General features: G+C 41.6%; 1 long non-coding RNA gene across 2 annotated transcripts; it reads right to left on the bottom strand.

Moving 5' to 3' along the window:
- Positions 1–11,145: 11,145 nt before the first annotated feature.
- LOC140848440 (uncharacterized) lies at positions 11,146–22,386 on the bottom strand. Of its 2 annotated transcripts, none has more exons than XR_012129312.1 (3): positions 22,230–22,386; positions 21,632–21,795; positions 11,146–14,560 (listed from the first exon to the last, which is right to left on the bottom strand). It is a non-coding gene; the product is annotated as an uncharacterized lncRNA (long non-coding RNA). The 2 variants fall into 2 exon arrangements; XR_012129311.1 differs by lacking the exon at positions 11,146–14,560 and adding an exon at positions 18,440–19,256.
- Positions 22,387–23,207: the final 821 nt, after the last annotated feature.

Genomic DNA, 23,207 nt, shown 5'->3' with positions numbered 1-23,207 from the left:
AAGCTGGAAGAGATGTAAAGGAATTTGTAAGTAAGACTCAGGGCCTGCAGGAATTTGTGAATGTTACCTAACATTGAAGGGGGAAAGTTGATTGTGCTCCAGTGCAGAGCAATTAAAAAACTCATCCTTGGAGAAAGCCAATGGGTGGGACAATAGCTTTTGTATATCCATAAGCAATCTTTTACCCCTGGTAACCACTCAGTTGGGAATATATATTTACCTTGGATATGGGAACCAGGAAGCACAGTTATCATGGCTTTCATGGTAGCCCATATGAATCTTTTTTTGACTCGGCTCATTCTTTCTCTTTCTCTCCCTCCCTCCTTCCTTCCTTCTTCCCTCCCTCCCTCCGTCCCTTCCTTCCTTTCTTTCTTTCTTTCTTTCTTTCTTTCTTCCTTCCTTCCTTCCTTCCTTCCTTCCTTCCTTCCTTCCTTCCTTCCTTCCTTCCTTCCTTCCTTCCTTCCTTCCATAGACTTGATTTTTTCAGAGCAGTTGTAGGCTCCCAGCAGAATGGAGTGGAAGGTAGAGAAATTTGCCCTAAACTCCCTGCTCCTACCTATTCATAGCCTCACCCAGGAGCAATATACTTCTATAGAGTTGTAAGTTTGTTACAATTGAACTGACATATCATTATCACCCAGAGTCCATTGTTTACATTAGATTCACTCTTGGTGTTGTACAGTCTATGGGTTTACAAATGTATAATGAAATGTATCTGCCATTGCAGTATCAAAGAGAACAGTTTCACTGGCCTAAAAATCTTCTCTATTCTGCTTATCGATCCTTCCTTGCCTCCTAACTTATTATCTTGGAAACTTGTCTTTTTACTATCTCCATAATTATAACTTTTCCAGAATATCATATTGTTGGAATCATATAGTATGTAGTCTTTTCAGATTGGCTTCTTCCATGTAGAAGTATGCATTTAAGTGTCTCCCATGTCTTTTCATGGCTTTTTAGCTCATTTCTTTTTAGTGCTAAAAATATTCCATTATTTGGATCTACCACTGTTGTTTATCCATTCACCTACTGAAGGGCACATTGGTTGCTTCCAAGTTGTAACAATTATGTAGAAATTGGCTGTGACATCCATGTGTCGGCTTTGTATGGATCTACGTTTTAATTCACTTGGGTATATACCAAGGAGTATGATTGTTGGTCATTGAATCACATGGTACAGTAAGTTTGGTTTTGCAAGAAACTGCAAAAGTATCTTCCAAAATGTCTGTACCATTTTGCATTTCTACCAAAAATGAATGAGAGTTCCTATTGCTCTATGTCCTTTTTAGCATTTAGTATGGCCAGTGTTCTGCATTTTGGCCTTTCTAATAGGTATGTTGTGGTTTTCATTGCTGTTTTAATTTTCACTTCTCTAATGACATATGATGCAGAACATCCTTTCATATGCTTATTTGTCATCTGTATATCTTCTTGGCCAGGTGTCTGTTCAAGTTTTTTGCCCATTTTTTAATCTACTAGTTTGTTTTCTTATTGTTGAGTTTTAAGGGTTCTTTGTGTATTTTGGATAACAATCCTTTATCACAAATATCTTTTGCCAGTATTTTCTTTCAGTCTATCATTTGTCTTCTCATTCTCTTGACATTGTCTTTCACAGAGCAGAAGTTTTTAATTTTAATGAAGTCCACCTTATCAATTATTTGTTTCATTGATCATGTCTTTGGTATTATATCTAAAAAGTTATTGCCATACCCAGGATGATCTAAATTTTCATCTATGTTACCTTCTAGGAGTTTTATAGTTTTGCACTTTACATTTAAATCTATGATCATTTTGAATTAATTTTTGTGCAGAGTATAAGTTGATGTCTAAATTCATTTTTTTGCATGTGAATATGCATTTGCCCTAGCAGCAAAAGGCTATCTTTGCTCCATTGCATTGTCTTTGCTCTTTTGTTAAAGAGCAGAGATGGGCCCTCTATTCTGATCTATTTGCTTATTCTTTTGCCAGTACCACACTGTCTTGGTAACTGTAACTTTAGAGTAAGACTTGAAATTGGGTAATAGGACTTCTCTGACTTTGGTCTTCTCCTTCAAAATGAGTTGGCTGTTGGGGTCTTTTGCCTCTCCATATAAAATTTAGAATTAGTTTGTCAATATCCACAAAATATTTTGCTGGGATTTTTATTGTGATGGCTTTGAATCTATAGATTAAGTTGGGAAGATCTGTCATATTGACAATATTGCATCTTCCTATCCATAAACATGGGGTATATCTTATCTTCATTTATATAATTCTCTGATATCTTTTGTTAGAATTTTATAGTTTTCCTCATATATATCTTGTATATATTTTGTTAGATTTATACCTAAGTATTTCATTTTTTTGGAGTGCTAATATAAATGGTAGTATTTTTAAATTTCAAATTCAACTTGTTCATTGATAGTATATAGGGAAGTGGTTGATATTTATATATTAATTTTGCATTATTTCTTAGTTTCAATATTGTTTTTGGTCAATTCTTTCAGATTTGCTGCATAGACAATCATGTCAACTGAGAATAAAGATAGTTTTATTTCTTCCTTCCCAATCTATATACCTTTTATTTGCTTTTCATGCCTTATTGCATTAGCAAGGACTTCCATATGATGCTGAAAAGTGGTAGTAAAAGAATACATTTTTGCTTTTGTTTCTGATCTTAGCAGGAAAGTTTTGAGTTTTTCTTCATTGAGTATGATGTTAGCTATGGGTGTTTTTTAGATATTCTTTATCAAGTTGAGAAAATTCCCCTCTAATCCTTGCTTGCTGAGAGTTGATGAATGGGTGATGGATTTTGTCCATCTGCATCTATTGCTATGATCATGTGATTTTTCTTCTTCAGCTTATTGATATGATGGATTACATTAATTGAGTGTTGAATAAGTCTTTCATACCTGGAATAAATGCCTTGTTCATGGTATGTAATTCTTTTCATACGTTGTTAAATTCAACTTGCTAATATTTTGTTGAGGATCTTTGCATCCATGTTCAGGGGAGATATTGATCTATAGTTTTCTTTTGTCTTTTTCTGGTTTTGATATTAGGGTATGGCCTCATAGAAGGAGTTAAGAAGTATTCACTTTGCCTCTATCTTCTGGAAGAGAGTGTAGAGAATTGACATAATTTCTTCCTTAAATGTTTTACAGAATTCACCATTCAACCTATCTGAGCCCTATTTTTGAATTAAAAACTTACTGCAGACTTCACATGCAGGCATAAGAAATAATGCAGAGAGATTGCATGTGCCCTTTAAACCAGTTTCTCCCAATGATAATATCTTTTAATACTGTAATGCAGTATCATGAACAGGACATTTACATTGACGTGATCTGCCTATTTTATTCATATATCCTGTGGGTGTGTATATTTAGTTCTATACAATTTAATCACATGTGTATGTTTATTATTGACTACCATAGCCAAGATGCAGAAAAGTTCAGATTCCTTTCTATCTTTTCTGAAGCAGTCTGGATACTACATTACTAAGTGACAGAAACTCAGTGAATAGCAACATATTTTCTTAGGAGATTTAATTTATTACAACTCACAGATGTTTTCTAGGATCCCTTTTATTCTATTGTCCTTAGAATTGGCTATATAGGCCATTGCAAGAGATGATGGTCAATGGGCTTATTTCTGCCTTAGAGTTGTAGAACTTAGCATCTTAAACATTTTTTTAAATCACATTTTAACTCTTAGAAGCTGTGGAATATGACACAGCTTCCTTCCCTAGGTGAAATCACTGATCTACAATTATAGGACTATAAATATACTTCAGTTACATGACACTTCACATCCATGACAGTCAAGAGGAGAAGCATCATACTCAACTTGACTTCTGTGATTCTAAGATATGTTTACGTCTGCACAGTGTATGGATAGTTTGTAGGAAAAAATTAATACATAATACAATTTATTCATTAAACAAGTTTTGAGAGGTGGTTATGTATCACCTTTGATAGGGATACAAAGATACATTGAAAAAAGATTTCTGCCCTAAATGAACGTCTGTACTAGCCAGGGAGCTATGTCATATAAATATAAGTGGTCTTTTTCTCCACTATTTCACTTCACAGCCTTGTGCTCTAGCAAAACAAACTACGCATTCCCTCACCCCCAAACTTCAAATGGCTCTCCTGCCTCTGCCTTTGTTGATAATATCTCCTCTGATTTGCCTACTTTTCCCTCTCATGACCATTTCTTTCCCCAAAGCAAGCTCAACTACAAACTCCTCCATGAAGACTTTTCTGATAGCTCCAAACAATAAGTGATCTCTCTCCTGTCTAAGGTCCTTTCTATCGGCATTAAAATGTCATACCTTGTATTTAAGTTATGTCTATCTATGTTTGAGTTCCCTGGTAGCCTCCTTTGAAGGCAAGATCCATGTCTATGAAGCTGATGAACCAACCATGTCCCGCCAAATATAATCTAATGCAATATTTTGATACAGTATGGTTAATTTCCATAGCAAGTATAACTCTTATCTTCCCTTCCTCATCTTTGCATATGAAAATTAAAATATGCTGCAAACATTTTTATGGATCTTAGAAAATATGAGCCAAAAGTACAGGACAACATAATATTCTTATTTTTCTTTACTATTATTTGTTTACTGTCCTACAGCTTGCAAGTATTCCCAGACTTCCTGTGGCAAAGTTCATCCTCCTAGATCTAATCAAAATTCCCCAAGGAATAGAAATATTGGGCAATAGTTTGTTATGGAATGTCAGAACTGAAAGGTACCTTAGGGTTATCTAGTTTAATCAACTTGTTTTAAGTATGGAGAAAATGAGGCTTGGAAGAGGGATGAAGCAGGTCCAAGGTCACAAAGTGATTCAGGGGCTAAGATGAACCTAGAACATGAGTCTCATTTTGGCTACTGTGAGTTTCTGTCTATATACAAGCTGAGGTGCCAAGCTGCCCCTGCCCTTGCCCAGCACTCTGACAGTTTTGCCTGAAATGAACCGAGATCATTGCAAGCATTACGACAGGATTGCCAGAAGCTTTGCTGAGCAGATCATTTGTCTAGCCTATGTGAAATTGAAGATGTCTGTGATAAGGGAAGTAGCTGGACAGAACATGTCACCAAGAGTACCAAAGGAAGCACATGATGACCAATACAAGACTAACCCAAAGGCAGCAGTCGGAGCTGGTAGGGGACTATGTCTGCAGAGTGATAGTGTTCTGGAGCTGGGGAGAACCTTGGTGATCATCTAGAAGAGAAAGGTGCACTCCAACATGAAGTAGGGGGCTTGTTTTCAAGAAATGAGCCTGTTATTTATCTGCCATGTAACATTAGATAAACTGCACCCCACCCCAACCCTTTGTTTCCAAGTGAATAAAGAAAAGAGCTGGAGCTAGATGAATACTTTTCCACTCTGATACTTTTCTAATCCACAAAGCTTCCCATTATCTAGTTTGACAGGTGAGGAAAAGGAGGTTTACAGAGGTTCAGTAAGTGTCTAAGGTCACACAGTGAGCTGGTGGCACAGCAGTGACCAGAGCCCAGGCCATGATTTTATCTACTGCCCCATGTGGCTAGATGATTCTAGATCTTCTCCAAGCTGCCCCAAGGCTGTGTGGTGAATTGTACAATTGCTGTCCCAAGGCTGTTGCAATTGCCCTCTTCTCTGTCCCCTTGGGACTGCTGGCAGCAAGCAAAGGGCTTTGGAGAGGGTCTGAGCAATTTGTGCCCCAGAAGTGGAGCAAGTATCACTTGCTCTTTCTTCCCACTCTCTGGTAAAATGAAACCAAAACCAAACTCCTTAACTCTGGGGGCAGAGAGGCTAGAGGAGAGGTCCCTCAGCATCTGCTTAAATGGTGCCCCAACAGCTCTCGCCCCTGAATGTGAAGGCCCTTCTCCTGGGGCAGGTGGATCTTCTGCCTGAGGCTGTGCAGTGAAGCCAGGTGATGATAGCCAGAGCAAAGCACCTGGCCCAGGAGAAGCAGCACTGACCCCAGGTGCAGGAAGGGTCTATCCAGCATGGCTCCAAGACTCACTCTGAGTGACTGTGAGTCACTCCAGATCCCATCTTGAAATGGAAAAGGAGGTACACAGAAGGAATAAGAAATGTGCTTTAAACCTAATATTACCTATGAAACTTATGATTTCTCTCAGGGCCAGAGACGGAAAGCATTTTGTCACCTATTTCCTTTGCAATATAGAAAAGCTGTTTTTGAAAGGGCAATTGAAGTGGGCCAGTTCTGAATATCAGACACTATTATTAGAAAATCTGATAGGTTTCTTATCTTAAAGGCACATGTAACCTATGTCTTTCATTTGTTCCTCGAGAGGAAGCCACATGGCTTCACAAACCCTCAAGCCAAGAGAAGGCTTGTTGATAACCCTGCTTTTGATGTGACTTGCCCAGGGTCACAAGAAAAGCAGCAGCGGAGAAAAAAATTACATACAGATTGCCTGTCTCCCAACTCCCATCCCTTGTTGTTGGAGGAGCATAATGAAAGTAAGAAAAGATGCATGTCTCCAGAGAGATGTAATGGTTATTTCCAAGTCTTTTTAAAAATAAGCTTCAGATAATCAGAAGTTTGAGGTCAGAGGATAACTTAAGGCCACCAGAAGTTGGCCAGATTGGATTCAGGTCCTCTAGAGAATTGTGTCCTTTGGCAGTCAGATATGGTGGTGAATGCCAAGCCAGGCCTGTGTTTTGGGCACAGCTCCAAGCTCCAGCCCCCTCTGAGCCTGGGCTTTAGTATGCACAGGAGCTTAGCAGCAGGCAGGGTCCATTCCTGAACATACGCTTTTAATCAGAGACACTGGGACCTGGAAGGACCTTAGGCATGACGTAACTCCTCTCATCTTGCAGATAGAAATCGAAGGCCAGAGTCAGGGACAGGACATGGAATGCTTACACAGGGTTACTTGCCAATTTAGGAAACAATATGGTAGAGTAAAAAGGGATGACTTTGGGGTGGTAACGTGGTTCCATCCCAGCTCAGCCACTTAGTAGCAAAGAGATCCCAAGTAAGTCACTTGGCCTCCTGGAATATCAATGTTCTAAATCTGTAAAACTGGGGGTGAGGGGGGATCATAATTACATTGCCTAAATTGCAGGATTGTTACAATTAAATAAGATGAAAAATATCAACATATTTATAAACAGAAAGCCATTCTTCATACTTTAATGTTAGTATTAAATTAAAATAAAACACAACATAGTAACAACAATAGTGCACTTTACTGAGTACCCACCACATGCCAAGCACTCCACATACATCATTTCTTTTAATTCTTGCAACAACCCATGGAGGACTCTCACCAATAATCACATACTGGGAGCAGGCTTGGAACCAGGTCCTACGCACAGCAGGACTGAAACATGACCTCTCACATGGTGCCTTCGAACTGCAGTCCAGAAACCTGGGCCTGGAGTTCCTCTCCCAGGCCACATGGGTCTCCCCAGTCCAGCTCACCCCCTTTCTGATGATGGGTGGCTCTTGGCTGTTGAGGCCAGGGTGCTTTCCTCATGTCAGTTTATTCCAAAAGATCATAGTATTTGCATAGGGTAAAAATCAACTAAAAACTAAAAAGAATTTCTTTTTAATTAAAATAAAGAGTAACCAGAGAGTTAAATTAATATTCTTTCCCAAACATTTAGAAAAATATTCTTGGTAGGTCCAACTTTTATTGAGGGATAATTGAGTGGGAAAATGTCTTTGGTTTCTATCCAGAACCCACCAACTTCTCAACAGTGGGAGAATAAGGAGGTTTCAAGATAACTAAACCATATAGAAAGCCTGAGCTTGTAAAGTTATTCAAACAAGAAGTTGAATCTATAAAATATAATCCTGCAATTTTTAAAGAAAGATTTCTGTTTGCTTCCATAAACACCTTCCCTGTTAACTTTTCACTGAACTGATTAATCTGCCCAGATATAATTTCAGGACCTTCCCTAATATGCCTCTATGGCATTGTCAATTAACATACTCTATTGTAAGGTCATAGAACATTGCTGGCATTTTTTTTCAGTCTCTCTTTCTGAGGGGACCTGTCTGTCATTAACTGACTGCTTTATAGTTCACATCATTGTACAGAAATAATGCCCCCTGTTCCCAAGGTCTGAGACCCTTAATCTTCCTTCTGACAGCATTGAGGCCTTTCCTTCCTTAGCAGACGGCATTCTGGCTACAACAATCTCTCCCATACCATGTGCTCTTCTAGAAATGTGCCACTGCTCCCAGCAAAAGGTAGGGTCTGATTCTCCTTTTGACTCTGGGTGGAGTTGTGACTTGCTTATAATCATTTCAATATAGTGTAAGTGATGCTGTATGATTTCTGAAGCTACATCATAAAAAGTGATAATGATGCCATCTCCTCCTTGTTCACATGGACACCTGAGCTGCCAGGTAAGCATCTAGCTTCCCCGAGGCTGCCAGGTGTGAGGAAGCCCAAAGTGACGCATGCAGAAAGGCCATGGCTGGGCCCCAAGAGATGCCTGGGCTGCCCCGGCTGCTCCAATATGCCCTGCCCAGGGCTTTGGGCTCCAGCTGTTGTCTGCATCCACAAGTGAGCCCCTGAGCCAGAAATGCCCAGCTTAACTCCTCCCAAACTCCCAATCCACAGGTTTAGCCACTAAGATTAGGGGTGATTTGTTTGAAGCAATAGTAACTGAAACATGCCTCTTCCTATATCCTGCTGCCAAATCTGGTTGCAGCAGCACAGACACATGCCAAGGCATCTCCTGTATCAGGGAAAACCCTCAACCATGCTCCTTCTTCTGCTGTTGGTTAATAGTAATGATCCTGGGCTTTCTCACCCACTACACAGAGGCTCTTAGGAAGATCACATCTCAGACCTGGACTCCCTCAGCAAAAAAAGGAATAAAAATTGTCCAATAGGACAATCTGTGAGGGCTCTACAAATAATGATGTTATTACATTTTATAACACTCCACAGTTTCCTAAGAATGTCCACATACACTGGGTCATCTTAATCTTTACAACAACTTTATGGGACAGTTAGTAAGATCATTATCCCTCTTATCCAGTTGAGGAAATGAAACCCAGTGAGGCTGATGACTTCGGTCAGTTTCAAGAAGCACCTGGTTATCTGGAGCCAGAATCCAAATATTCTGCTTTCCAGAACCTTGCCCTGGTCCTCACAATACCATGAAGTATCAGGATTCCTAACCTGCTTTAGTTTCCTTTCCACACACATCCTATCTCACTTGCCTAAGAGTCTGCTCCATTTTGCCTACTGCCACTAACCAATCTTCTCTCCACCTTTAGCTTCCTCAGTTTGGGGGAGTCTCAGTGTATCACAGTCCCATAGTGTCCCCTTGGACCATCAATCTCAAATGAATAGGAGATACACCCTCTTCGGAAGGGATGTTGAATTTTTATGAGTTATCCATTAATGAACAGGAGGATGTATTTCATATAGCCAAAGTCAGAATCCATTGAGAGCTTCCCTTCACTCACTTCACACATTTGGGATTTCAAGCAGCCCCATCAACCCAATCTCCTGGATGTGAGACATCCAGACCTGGTTGGTTATCTAGACCCACTTCTGGTTGGCCTACAATTACACAGGGAGATAATAGCCAAGCTGGGTCTGGACCTTCTGTATTGTGGCTTTAAAGCCAATACTGTTTTACTATTTGCCTTGGGCACAGGGAAAGTTTTTGCAAAAGCTCTGCTTATCACTTCTAGTGGGTGCTGGTCATCATGAAGCAGAACCTGGTGAAGAATCAGGGAAGGGACTTCAACCTCCCATGGAAAAGCCATGGGACTCCGTATAGTCGGAACCCCAGGTAATAAACCCAAGAAGTACCTAATCTGGGGTCCAAGGAAGAAGGCCCTGGAGCTCAATTCTCTTGAGTTTCCAAGGACTTAGAGAAATTTAGGGGTAGTTTCAAAAGGGAGAGTCAAGACTTTATTTAGTGAACCTAAATTTTAGAAATCATAGGAGAACTAAGTAAATATATGGCTTTGGGGCAATCAATTCCTCTCACTTTCTTTTTTTTGTAAAGGAATGAACTAGAAGTGGTCTGGAAAGCCAGCTCTATCATGTCCTACAATGATGTTCTGGAAAGTTACTTAATCTTTCTGAACCGCAGCTTCCAATTGGTAAAATGAAAACAATAGTACATAATGAGGTTGTAATGAGAAGTAAAATTAGATAGCATGTGCAGAAAAGTGTAGTATGAGATCTTGAACTAAGTGGTTGATAAATGTTATTTCCCTTCCACCAACTCCTCCCCTTGCATTCTAATATTTTCTGTTCTCTGACCAAATTTACCAGACAATTGCTTGATTTTTTCTGATCCTAATCAACTCAGAGAAAGTTAGTGAGGTCATGGTGCATAAACCATTCTGAGGGTCGAGGGGGAGTTTTAGGTAAATTGTGGTTATAATGTTTGAGAAAGAGCCCATAACTAGTGGGGGTTTTCATTTTTCAGTGGCAAGGTGCAGTAAGCATGGGTTTGCAGTACAGAGTTCCTCAGCGCTTAGCAGTCCTGTGGCTGAAAGATGTTTTAAAAGCCTCTGTTTTCAGATGACCTATTACAGATTAGTAAGGTGTCATTTCTATTTTTAGTTCCATAAAGAGAAAGGTAAGCGAAATTTGCCCCACCTCACCATCCCCAAATGGGCCATATTACTAAACAATGATTTAATGTCCTTACAACATCTATGGGTTTTTTTATATTTATAGGTCCATTTTGAAAGTGCAAGTTTGTGGATAATCCATATGTCCAAAATCCGATGCCCAAGTGGATATTCTTCTTACAAAAATTTTTCCCCTTGTCTAGAATCAGAGTGTCACAACATATATGTTGAGTGAAGAAGAGATTAGTCTAGATACTTCTGTTTATAAAATAATGATGATGGTGATAATAGGAGTTCACACTTGTAGAGCATTTTATAAGTGGACAAGCTTCCATTGCTATCATTTCTCCTAAGTCTCCCAACCACCCTGTAAAGTAAACATGGAAAGGAATTCATCCCCAAATGACAGATGAACAAACGGAGAGTCTGAAGGCTTAAGTGATTTGCCCAAAGGCAAGCTGCATTTCGAGAGCCAAGAGTGCCTCAGGAGATGTCCAGCCAACTCGAGGCATGGAGACCATGAGTTCATCAGTTGTAAGCACCAGTGATGCATGAGCTCCACACTGGCCCACAGAAGATGGGGAGCCAGTGAAGGGACATGTGGGCACAGCCCACTAGCCTACTCAGAAGTGGGTACAGGTTGGAAGGAAGAAAGGAAACAGGAGCCTGAACGTGTGGGGACCCAGGAAGGGGAGCTCAAGGTAGAGGGGACGTATGAGCTTCCTCTTGCTGCTACAGCACATTACCACAAACTGGTGACTTAAACCATTGATTGCTTGGCTATTCTCTTACAGTTCTGGAAGCCAGAAGCCTGAAATTAGTTTTTCTGGGCTTTAAAGTCAAGGTGTTAGCAGGAAGATTTTTTGGGAGAAACAGTTGTTTCCTCATCTTTTTCAGCATCTAGGGCCTGTTTGTATTTGACGTGGGGCCCTTTCTTCCATCTTCAAAGAACACCCCTCCAACCTGTGCTCCCATCGTCACGTAGCCACTTCTCTTGCTCTGACTCTCCCACATCTGTCTTATGAAGTAAAGGGTCCTTTGTCATTATACTGGTCCCTTCAGAATACTCTCCACTTCATGGTTAACATCACAACTACGAAGTCCTTTGACCATGTAAAGTAAAATATTCACAGGTTCCTGGGTTTAGGATCTGGGTACCTTTGGGGCCAGTGCTCAGCCCACCACAGGTGCACAGTGATGGCAGGTGGACGGTGGCAGCCGTTTCTACTGGTAAATGCTCCACGTGCACATGGCTGTGTTTGCCTGTCTAACCGGCACACTTCTAGCTGCCACCTGACGTTCAGGGGCCAAAATAGAACACATCTCTTTTGATTCCAAGTGAAGTGCTCTCTCAGGCACATCATAACCTGCCATCTCAAAACGATATTTACATTCATTTTTGCAAATAGCTCACCCTTGTATAGATGGTAATTAATATTTGCATAATGCTTTAGAGTTTATAATGTCTTTTTTTTATTTACATGAAGTCATTTAAATCCCCACAATAACCCTCTCAGACAGTTATTATTAACACATTTTACATACGAAGAAGCTAAGATTAGGAGGGGTGAAGTGATTTGTCCAAGGTCACCCAGCTGCTCAGGGCAAGACCACAATGCAAATCTCCAAAGTTCCCCATGCGTAGCACTAGATAATGAAATCTACGTCGAAGTCCACTTTACTAGAGGTGGCAGTTTATCTTTTGGGAATACTCTGAAGGGGACTGGGATCTCTAGTATGTTTTTTGATAGAAAATGAGTCAATAAATATGAAAGTGCATTGTTGCAGTATGACTCACTACAGAAAGTTACTGACGGCACCATCATCACCATCATCATCTGCCCTGGAGACCGAGAGAAACTCAAACAGGTCAATCCCTCTAATGGCTGTGCTTAAAACACTGACCCCAACTGCGTTGTTGTCCTGGGGAGAGTGTCATACGATCACATCTCAGGGACCTGGGGTTTCTTGGCCCCCAAGCAGGTAGTCTGGTACCAGGGAGCAGAGCCCTGAATGGATACTCCAGATTCCTGCACCCTGGCTCTATGAAGCAGAAATACCCAGAAAAAATTCACTTTGTGTGAAGACACTGACCCTTCCAGGTGTCTGGTAATATCTTACAGCTTTTACTTTTCTTTTCTCCCATCTTTCTTCTTTTTTTCTACGAGACCATTTGCTCTGCATTTCAAAGATGTCTGATTTGGAGGGGAGGAGGGGGTGGAGGCAATCTATAGGGACTCAGGGGCGAGAGGCAGAGTGCTGCTGAGACCCCAGCATCTCTCTGGTAGGTGGAGCTCCGCTTCACCCTCCCTCTCCTCCTCACACCTTTTTGGAAAAAGCTGCAGCAAGCTTCTCAAATTTGCAACTTGAAAACGAGACCAGAGGATCACTGAGAAGGAATAAGCAGGGTGTCCTCCAAGTGTGGCTGAGCAGTCAGCCGGCCCCCACTTCATTTGAGTGAGACCGCCAAAAGCCCTCACGTGGGCCTTGGGCCACAGGACCACAATTAGGAAGCACTCCTACCCTCACAACGGCCACCCTGGCCAGGCAGGGGGCACGGAAGAGAGGCAGGTGCATTCAAATAGTCCTGGTTTGACCAAGGGAAACGAAGCACTAAAACAGCGTGGTATCACAATGAGTCAGGCTGGGGGTGGGCCGGGCGCGGCCGGGCAAGGGGAGCCCTCTGCCCCTTCTTGGGGACTAGTCCTCCTTTATGGCCGTCCAGCCCTGGGAGCCCAGTGTTCCTTCTGAATATCAGTTCTTGTGTCCCATTGCCGTGGGACAAGAGGCACTAAGCTGCCTGGGGTCTCTCGTAACAGTTGGCTCCACCTGCAAACCCAGCTGCCTATCAGAGAAGTTCTCTCCATCTGAAGTGTTTCCCTGTTCCCACCAACAGCCGCTGCTGCCTGCTCCAGTCCTCCCACGCTGCACGCCTAGATTCTATCTCTTCTACAAAGGCTTCCCTCAGGCCTCTAGCCAAGTCAAGGAATCTCCTCTTCCTCAGAACCATCTTATCCCTTCTCTCAGATACTTACATATATCAAATTTAAAAATGAAAGTCATTTCTCTTCTATTAAGTCAGGTACCCTGCTAAGAACTTTCACACTCACTGTTTAATTTTCTCTTTAGCTTCCCCTGATATTGATAGAAACTCCTTGAAGACAGAGATTTTATCTGACTGATCACCCCATACCCTGCCAGACACCACACTCTCAATAAATAGTTATTGGGTTAATAATTTTGAAAATTATTTGAAAAAATAATCAATTAGTAGAGACTTTGAAGTAAGCACGGAATGACCTATCTGTCCCCATGTCCCACTCAAGAAAGCAGGGTGACGTCCGTGAGAACTTGCCCTAAGAGAGTCCCTGCGGGCACAGGGACTCTGGGTCTGAGTATACCTGGGCTGCTCCTTGGGTCTTCATTTTCTTCTGCCTTGCAGAGCTCCCTGGGGATACTCACTGGTTCTACAGTTTAAAGTGCACCACTGATACCTTGAAGTCTCCTGAATCTCCATTTCCAGCCCCTACTTCTCTCCCAACCACCACATTTGTCACCCCAATTGCACCCACATCTCCAGTGGGGTGTTTTGTAGAAGCTTAAAGCTCCATGCTTAAAAGTGAATTCACTCTCCCAACGTCCAGGTTTACTGAAGCTGCTCGCTGTCCTTCACGTGTTGCTCTGGTTACTAGGATTCTCAGCCATTCCTCCTTTAAAGCTAGAAATCCCCAGATCATCCACAGGCACTTCTTCCCCTCGCCCTCCACATGCCAGTCATCAGAGTTCAGGAGCTTAATATCAGAAACTAGTATCTCTTTTCTGTCCTGCCTCTCCATCCACAGTGCTTTGTCTCGAGCTCTCATGAGCTTTGGGTGGGATGGGATCATGGCAGCGTCTGCTCTCTGTCTTCCATGTCTCCCTGGGTTATCTTCTTAAAAAGCAGCTCCCACTGAGGCATGCTCTTCTTGCTTAGGAATCCCCGTTGATGATCCACTGCCTGTAGAATTGAGAAAAACATTCCTTGGCGGGAGTGGTGGGTGCAGAACACTCTTCACCTTCTGATCTCAAACTCTGTCTCCTGCCTGCTCACCCCACGGGGTCACCCTGAACTCCTTAGCCCAACATACCAATTATCTTTTACAATGTGGAGCTCTTGCTCATACTGTTCCCCTTTTCTGGAATGTACTTCTTCCCCACACTGATTGGATAACTCAGGCATATTTCGTGTCCCAACTCACATTTCACCGTCTCTGAGAGGTCACCCTTTTTTCCTTCCAGGCATAACTATTTGCTTTATCCTGATCTCCCACAGCACTTGTTTATATTTCCATAATAACACTTACCACACTGTACTGTAATTTCCTTTCAAGTGTCAGTAGCTCCATTACACTTTAAGATCCAGGAGGTTAAGAACCTGCACTTATTAATTTTTTATATCCCCAGGGTCTAGCCCAAGATCTGCTCACAGTGGGCCCTCAGAAAATACGTATCAAATAAGCCATTGAATATACTAAAAGGTTCTCTGCACTAAAGGAAGCACTACACTGAAGTAAATTTGCCTCTGGACCTCAGTCCCAGCTCTGCTGTGTAATGGTTAAAAGGAAGATGGACTTTGCATTCAGTCAGATTTACTGGCGCTCAAATCCTACCTCTACAACTTACTTGCCATGTGACCTCAGGCATGCAGCTCCCAGCTCCAGGCCTTAGCTCTCCCAGCTCTAGTCGGGGCTAATTCCTACCTCACAGCACATCACGGGCTATGTACAGAGGCCAACATGTAAAGTGTGCCGCACAGAGTCTGGTACCTAACAAATAGCCATGCTTATTTCCATTAATTAATGGTATTGCCTGGGGCCAGCCCCTTCCTCTCCCTGGGCCACTACATATAAAATGAAGCCTGAGACTGGAATCTCTGAGGTTCCCTCAGGTTCTATCACTGTAAGAATTTACTGCAGTCCCAAACTGGCAGCATGACTTCAGTCAGCCCTGATATTTACCCTGACTGGCAAGATGAACTTGACCAGTTTCTCGAGCTTGAGCTTTGCTCACTGTAACCGAAGTCAAGTTCACCAACAATGCGGGAGCTCCCTAAAGGCATAAACTCGTGCCTTTGCTCTCCTGTACTATCTGGTTCAGAGCTGATGCAGGAAGATACTCCAATCTCCTCAGTAGAAGAAGCAGTGGCAAGGAGGCCAGTCTCTGCAGAGGCAGCACTGGTAACAGGGCCAGGGGAGAGGAGGCTCCTAGTCACACCAAGCGCTCCTCATGTAAATGACTTCGTGAACTTACTTTGCAAACCTGCGCTTATCCCCAGCTCATTCTCTTTAATGTCTTGTTAACATCTTACTTTGAATTGTGGCCTCTGCATTTCACACAAAGAACACATATGAGTCTATTTAAATTTCTTTGGGTTCTCCCAGACAGGAGGTGTCTTTCTCCCACAGTTGCACATTTAAAATTTATTTTTAACATCTTAATATGATTATTTTTGTTCTTGTAAAGTAATAAAGAAAAATAGCTGGTTGGGTTTCTTTCCCCTACATTAAAAACAAGGAAAATAGCCAATTCTTTGGAAGCCAGTTGTTTGGAGTAAGATTTGAGGTCTTGCTGAGTGAAATAATTAGGCACTTCTAAAGAATTAAACAGCAAGGCATTGTGGGAGAGCAGCATACTCAGGCCATTCAGCCGACCATGGGCAGCTTTCCCATTCCAGGGCAATAAATACCTCCCGAGAGTCACCCGATGCAGGGGAAAGAACAGGAGCATCAGCATCAGGCAGACCTGGATTTAACCTCATCTTTCCCACTTGGCCAATTGTAAGATTCAGGCAATTTCTTCAGTTCTATGAGACTCAGTTTCCTCATGTAAAATGAAGAAAATAATGGCATATGCCTCATAGTGATGCTGAGAGAACTTAAAGAAATACTAGGTATAAGGACAAAGTGAGTATCAATAAACATAAGTTTTCTTCTACGATGGGCGCATGGTACAAGTAGAATGGAGCTATATATCTTTTTACTCTACCTTATTCTGCAAAGGGATTAAGGTATTTTGTACTGATGCTTCTAACATATCAAAGTGAAAATAATGGGGAAAAAAGAGAAAAGAAAATGAGGCAAAAGAAAGTGATGATGATAGAGTAAGTTGGAGAAATCAGGTTGATTTGCAAAATGCACACAGAATCTTGTGGCCATTATATAGGTGTGTGACAAGGTTTAGGGGCTTGCAAGGTAACTTGTCACCTAAGGAAAGCTCAGCTCTTCCTGATGGAAAAACCAAAAATATTATTTTTTCTTATGGCAAATGAGCAGTAGGAGACAGGAGACCTAATTCCCCTTCTCTCTTCAGCAGTTATTACACTGTGTGACCCTGTATAAATCACCTTGTCACTCAGCCCTCGTCTCCTTGCCCATACACACAGAAGATTGGACGAGATGAACTCCAAAGCCTTCTCTAGTCTTTATATTTTATGACTTGATTCTGTTCTGCAAAATGACTACAGCTTCCTTCTCCAAGCATTTGCAATTCATGTAACATTCTCATTGAAATTCATCAGTATACTCTTAACAAATCTAGTTCTTCATTTGGAAATAGAGGTTTATTTCTTTTCAGTCCTATCACATGCCTCATGACAGAACTTAGGGAACCAGCATTCTCAGCATAATAACTGCTTGTTACTTAAACAAACCTTACAATGGAACCATGAGGAGCAATTAATGGTAACATGGGCAGATCTGGGTTTATTCTGAGTAAAGGTATTTTATCTCTTTTTCCGTCTCAATGTCTAATTCTGTCAACCTTCTATTATGTATTTGATATTAAGTTTCTTCATAATTTCTTTTGTTCTCATCGGGACGGTCTAAGGGCCTGAGTAACAGAGAGCATCAGAAGCAGCTGAGGAAGAAGTTCCTATATATATTCTGCTCATAAGAATCAGTTTCTCAGAACAGGACTTTGGTCTGGCTCTTTAGCCATGTATTCTTGATTAATATTCTGGGTCATACAGGAGCTCAATTTAACTGGCTTTGATTTGGATGAGACGATTGGCCAGAGAAGAGAGATATTCTGGATGTTAGGAGAAGGCTTACGCCTATAACATCTATCTCATCCACCACTTTCTTTCTGTCTCCTCTGAGCTGCCCTCTTGCAAATTCGGACCTTTTCTCAGCAGGAAAAACTATGTCCCCATACCACACTGCCTTTACCTACCACTACTTTCTTCATGTGCCCTAAAGATTCTGTGTGCTTTTGCTCATGGCTGTGCCTCAGAATGGATAAGTAACTAACCTAAGAACACACAGCCACTAAGAGACAGAGCTGAGATTCAAATTCCAGTCTGTGTAACCTCAAAGCCAGCAACTTAATCCTCACCGTTTAACTGAATCTCCAGTACTCTCCCATGAAAACTTCTCAATTTCTCTACCAAACTTTGTTTTTCTTTTGAGTCTCCCAATATTTCAACTGGGACATGATAGTGTGGTTTGCACATCAGAATCACCTGGGGATCTTTTAAAACTTCCAAAGCCCAGGACATACCTCAAATGAATTAAATCAGAATCTCAGGGAGGATGGGATGCAGCCATCAATAGCTTCTTAAGCTCCCCAGGAGATTCAGTGTGCAGACAAGTTTATACTACTACTGTTACAACTTGACATAACTCAGCCCTGTATTATACTTATTCTGATTATAAACCATAAGCTAATTGAGAGCCAAATCTTACTTTAATCAAATTTGTGTCCCCCATGGCACCAAGAAAAAGGCAGTAGCTCAGCAAATATTATTAAATGATCACACTTGTCCAAGCTAGGTCCTATTGATTTAAATACCTATGGACAAATTTACAAGAGTCCAAATGAAAAGATTGGAAATGCCTGATATTTTTGGAGTGTTTGCCAATGTGGAAGAGGTCAAGGAATTGTCATTCCTTAGGCTAAAAACAGAGGATGCTGAAAATTTCTTAGCAATTTTCTCCAATCACAAGAAAAATAAAATGAGAATAATATATCTCTTGTTTTTAATCTCTTCTAAGGAAATGGGTTTAGGCTGCTACAGAAGTTGAGTGGGTTAGACCTTAGGAATCAACTCCTGATGATTCAGAATGGAAAATTCTAGAATGGTCCAAAAATGTCCACAGAGTTGTCTTCTCAAGAGAGGTTTAAGAAAGGATGAGACCACATGTTGCTTTTAATTCTTGTGAAGATGTTGGATAAAACTTCCACTATGAACTACAAAGAGAATTTAATTTTTTCAAGCTGGCAATGTGGTGAGTTCCTGATTCTTTCTGGGGATTACAAAACAATCCATTGTACGGGGTCCAGGCTATAAATTTCAGGCTCGCAGATTGCTCAGAAGACAGTTCGAGAAAGCAAAAGGCAGATTGTCCAATCTGGCTGCTTCGTGTGCCAGGACTTATTAATTATGTCTGTTCTAATAACAAGAGCTGGGAGGCAGCAAACTCAAAACATGCGGAGAAAACAAAACCAAATAAGATGGAGGTTTGCCTCAGTGAGAGGAAGGAAGAGGCAGCAGCCACAGCAGAAGGCCTGGTAAACTGGGTACAAATCATGCCAGCAGCAGGTCTTAGCTACAGCCAGGCATGCCTGCTACCATAGCAGCGGCATCATGGAATCCCAACAGACTCTCTCACATCTGCCCAGTGGCCACGGCGGTCACCTTTTCTTCCCGTGCTTATCTGGAATGGGTAAGAGACAATGCAAAAAGTCATTGAGAAAGACAAATCAGGATCTGCTGCTCTGTGGATCACAGATTATTAGAGTTCAAAAAGACATTACAGGTGGAATAAATAGTCTAATCCTATTCATTCTGCACATGAAGATGCTAAGTTCTAGAGGAGTTAAGTAACATAACTAACAATGGCAGACCAGGACCAGAGTTTTTTTCTCTATTCATCTCCTTGCTGGTTAGTAGTAGGTTCCTGTTCTTCCTCCCTAAGAAACTGGGTTTCCTTAGACTCCCAGAAGCTCTCTGAATAGCCAATGGCCTCAACAGCACATCTGCTTAAGTTCAGCCTCCATCATAGTGGCTCTGAATCAGCTCTGCTTGGTGGGTGGTCAATGCCTACCCTTCTTAAAACTTTTCTCATGGTCTAAATCTCAGAAATTCAGGCTCTGGGGTGTTATGACATCTTTACCAAATGTTATTATATGGTAGCTTCTGCTTGGTAGGACAGCCAACATTTTACCAAACCATACATAGGTTTGGGTATATAAAGGACCATTCAGTTCTCTTAAGGGAGTCATCCCCTGACCTACGCACCAGCATGCAGCCTGAGAGTTCTCTAAGATCAGAACCTTGGAGGGCTGTGCTCATCTCTGACCCACTGGACTCTGAGCATATTGAGGGCAAGAACTAAGTCTTTTCATCTTTATATGCTGCTTGTCACTTGGAAGATGTTCTGCAGATTTTGATAAATGAATAGCTCCAACACTTAAAGGGAGAACTTGACAAACTAAAAATCAAAGGAGAGCAAACATGGCAGTGAAAATCTGAATAGGAGAATAAGTAGATTAAACAATGAGATATCCAACTTGAAGAGAATACCCACAAGGGAATTAATCATCATCTCCAAATAGTCCAAGGCCTCTCTTGGGGAAGATGAAGAATAGGGGAAAATAACTATGTGGAGAACGACTTCAGATTAACATAAGCAGCAGCTTTGGGAAAGCAAGTCGGCATCCTGCCTCCAATGAGGACTCTTGACAGAAAATTGAAGAAAGGAGAATATCAGAAAGAGAGGGAGCTTGGCCTATGCCTTTTACGTGTCAGGGACCTCGGCTGTCTTGGCTTAGAGGATGCCTGTGGCACTCTTCTTGGAGAAAACATTTAAAGCAAGGGTTAAGTTATCTGTGGTAAATTGAACTAGAGACAATGGTGGAAAAAAAACGACTTGGAAGGTAAGAGAAGCATGTGTGGCCCTCCTGAGATCCCTCTTTCTATAATTATAACAACACTAGTTATTGAGGGCTTCTATGTGCTAACCATTATATTATAACTGCAGCCTGACCGATGATAATCCTGATACAGCAACAATCAGGAAGCCAGATTTCATATAACTTCTACTTGAAAAACATAAAGGAAATCGATTTTTAAAAACATGCTGGCAAGGTTTCTGTGAAACTGGCATACTCCTGTGAGAAACACAAATTGAATACAAATTGAAACAATTCTTTTGGAGAACCATTTGGCAATACTTTTCAAGAGCCATAAAACTCATCTAATAATCCCAGTCCGAGCGATTTACCCTAAGGAAAATAACTCTAAAAAAGAAGAAACCTGTATGTTCAAAGCTCTTTAAAATATCAAAACCTGGAAAGAATCCAAATTCCCAACATTTTGAGAATGGTTAAATAATACGTGATATATTAACTCCATGGAAAATTATGTAGCCATTAAAATGATAAATGGGAAGACTTTGGGACAACATGAAAGGTACATAACAAATAATGTTCAAGATTGAGAATGGAATGCAAAACTGTACATGTGTTCTGATTATAACTCTGGAAAAATAATTATGGCTAGAAATTGAAAGGGACAACAGAGAAATATAGAAAAGCATTGCATTAGGTTTTGTATATAATCATTGCTTAAATATTTTTAAAAAATGAAAACAGAGAAAGTCTTGCACTAGCTAGGGAAATATGGGACTCAGAGCATGTAAATTAGAAAGTATTTTATAGGTCCTTGGCTAACACTCTAATTTTACATCTAAGGAAACTTAAGCTCTGAGAAAAGTAGCCTGTCTGCCCCACAATGTTAGTGGCAGAGCTGGGACTACAACGTGGAAGCACAAAGTACAGGATCCCTGGCAGGTTACATTCCAGAGACTGATAATTTGTGGAAATACATGGAGTGAAGAGGGCAGGAGGGAAAATAGGGTTGCCTATCATAGAAATTCTCAATGTGGGTAGTAAATTCAGTCAGTTAAGTACATAACATCCTTTCTCTACAGAAGACCAGCTACCATCAACTCAATAAGTTTGTAATGAAATTGAAAGAGGGGATCTGTTTTTCTGCCTTTAAAGGCCATCCCCTCTCCATCCCCCTTACCACATCTTGAGGCCAAGGTCTCATCCATCACTCTTTAAACATTTTGCGGGCACTTCTTAGGTATGTCCTGGGAGCTGTGCTCAGCCTGGCAATACGATGGTAAGAAGGACACAGTTCTGCCTCTGATGGTGCTCTCATTTTAAAATTGGAGACAGACAATTCACCTGAGAATAAATACATAAGATGATTTAATACAGTAATGAGTACTACTAAAAAAACAAGAACAGTATTTGGTGAAGAGTAACCAGGTGGAGGATGAATATGGAGTATGGAGGTTAGTAAACAAGGAGATGACATGATCTGATTTATGCTCAAAAGGCCCCCTATTTTACTGTAGGACAATTGCAACAGCCCCTTAGCAACAGCCCCTGACTCTTCATCTGCGGCTGAAGAGGTCATAATAAAATGTGAATTTGATGTGACTCTGCTCCACCTGAAAACTTCCAAAAGCTCCTTGTCACCCCCAAGGTAAAGCTCAAGTGCTTGGCAGATCTCCATAATAGGCTTTCATGTTCACATTCAGCCCGGCCACAGCACGTATCACATATCCCACCCCCCACCCACCAGGACCTCCACAGAAGTGCCACTGGATGCTCACTGTTCTCCTGGCATGCTGCCATTCTCCTGTAGCTGGGCATTTACACAGCATGCCTGCGCACTGTGATTGCCTTCCTCCCTCTTGCTTTACAGAACTCTTTCCCTTTCTTTAAGGTTTTGTTTGAATGTCTCCTCTTCTTAAAAGTCTTCCCTCACTCTTCCAGGTAGAGCAGATTAGTCACTGCCCTCTGCGGGCTCATAACATGCTTTGTTCACACTTGCATTCTAACACATCATGTTGAATCATAATTACTTATGTGTATGTATGGCAAGCAGGGACCATGTCTTAGTCATGTCTTCATATCCAGAGCCAAGCATGGGCTAGGTACCTAGTGCCGGTGGATATTTACCATATGAATTGGTTGATAGATCATTGGTTGGAAGGATGGGTAGGGGGATTAATGAATTACTAAACAAATGAATACAGTCTATCCCCTCATGTTAAAAGCAGAACAACTCTGATCTTGTTTGTCATCTGTGAAATGAAGGATCAGACTAGGTGATTTTCAAGGTACTCCAGCTCTGATGGTCTAGGTTTTGAGCGTCCCTAAGTCATGACTGGTTATTGCCATTGGAATCAGACAGCCTTCTTGGTCTGACTGCCTGAGAGAGCTCAAAGAGAGCTCTGGTTCATGATCAAGGATCAAAAAGTTGGTGAAGCCCTACTGCACTGGGATAGATAAAACCTGGGCACAGGCTGGGAGTCCTCCTGCCCCAGTTGGAGGCACTCACTGTACCCTACCATGCCTGCTGAGGGAAGCAGCCTCAAGCTAAAGAGGTCTGACGCTGGCTCCGCAGCAGCCCAACTATGCATTCCTGTAAATTTCCAGGGCAGTGCAGAGGCCTAGGTAAGCTAGCGTGTGCCGCTATGTTGCATAGCTCCAGTGGCTTCCTTTGCTTACTGCGAAACCTGTGGGTGTGGATTTCAGGACAGACTTGTGTAGATTTAGGCCAGAGGTGAGGCCAGAAATAATTCCTA

Source organism: Manis javanica, chromosome 3, assembly GCF_040802235.1.
Source record: "Manis javanica isolate MJ-LG chromosome 3, MJ_LKY, whole genome shotgun sequence".
Taxonomy (NCBI): domain Eukaryota; kingdom Metazoa; phylum Chordata; class Mammalia; order Pholidota; family Manidae; genus Manis; species Manis javanica.
This window is presented reverse-complemented; position numbering and strand designations above follow the sequence as displayed.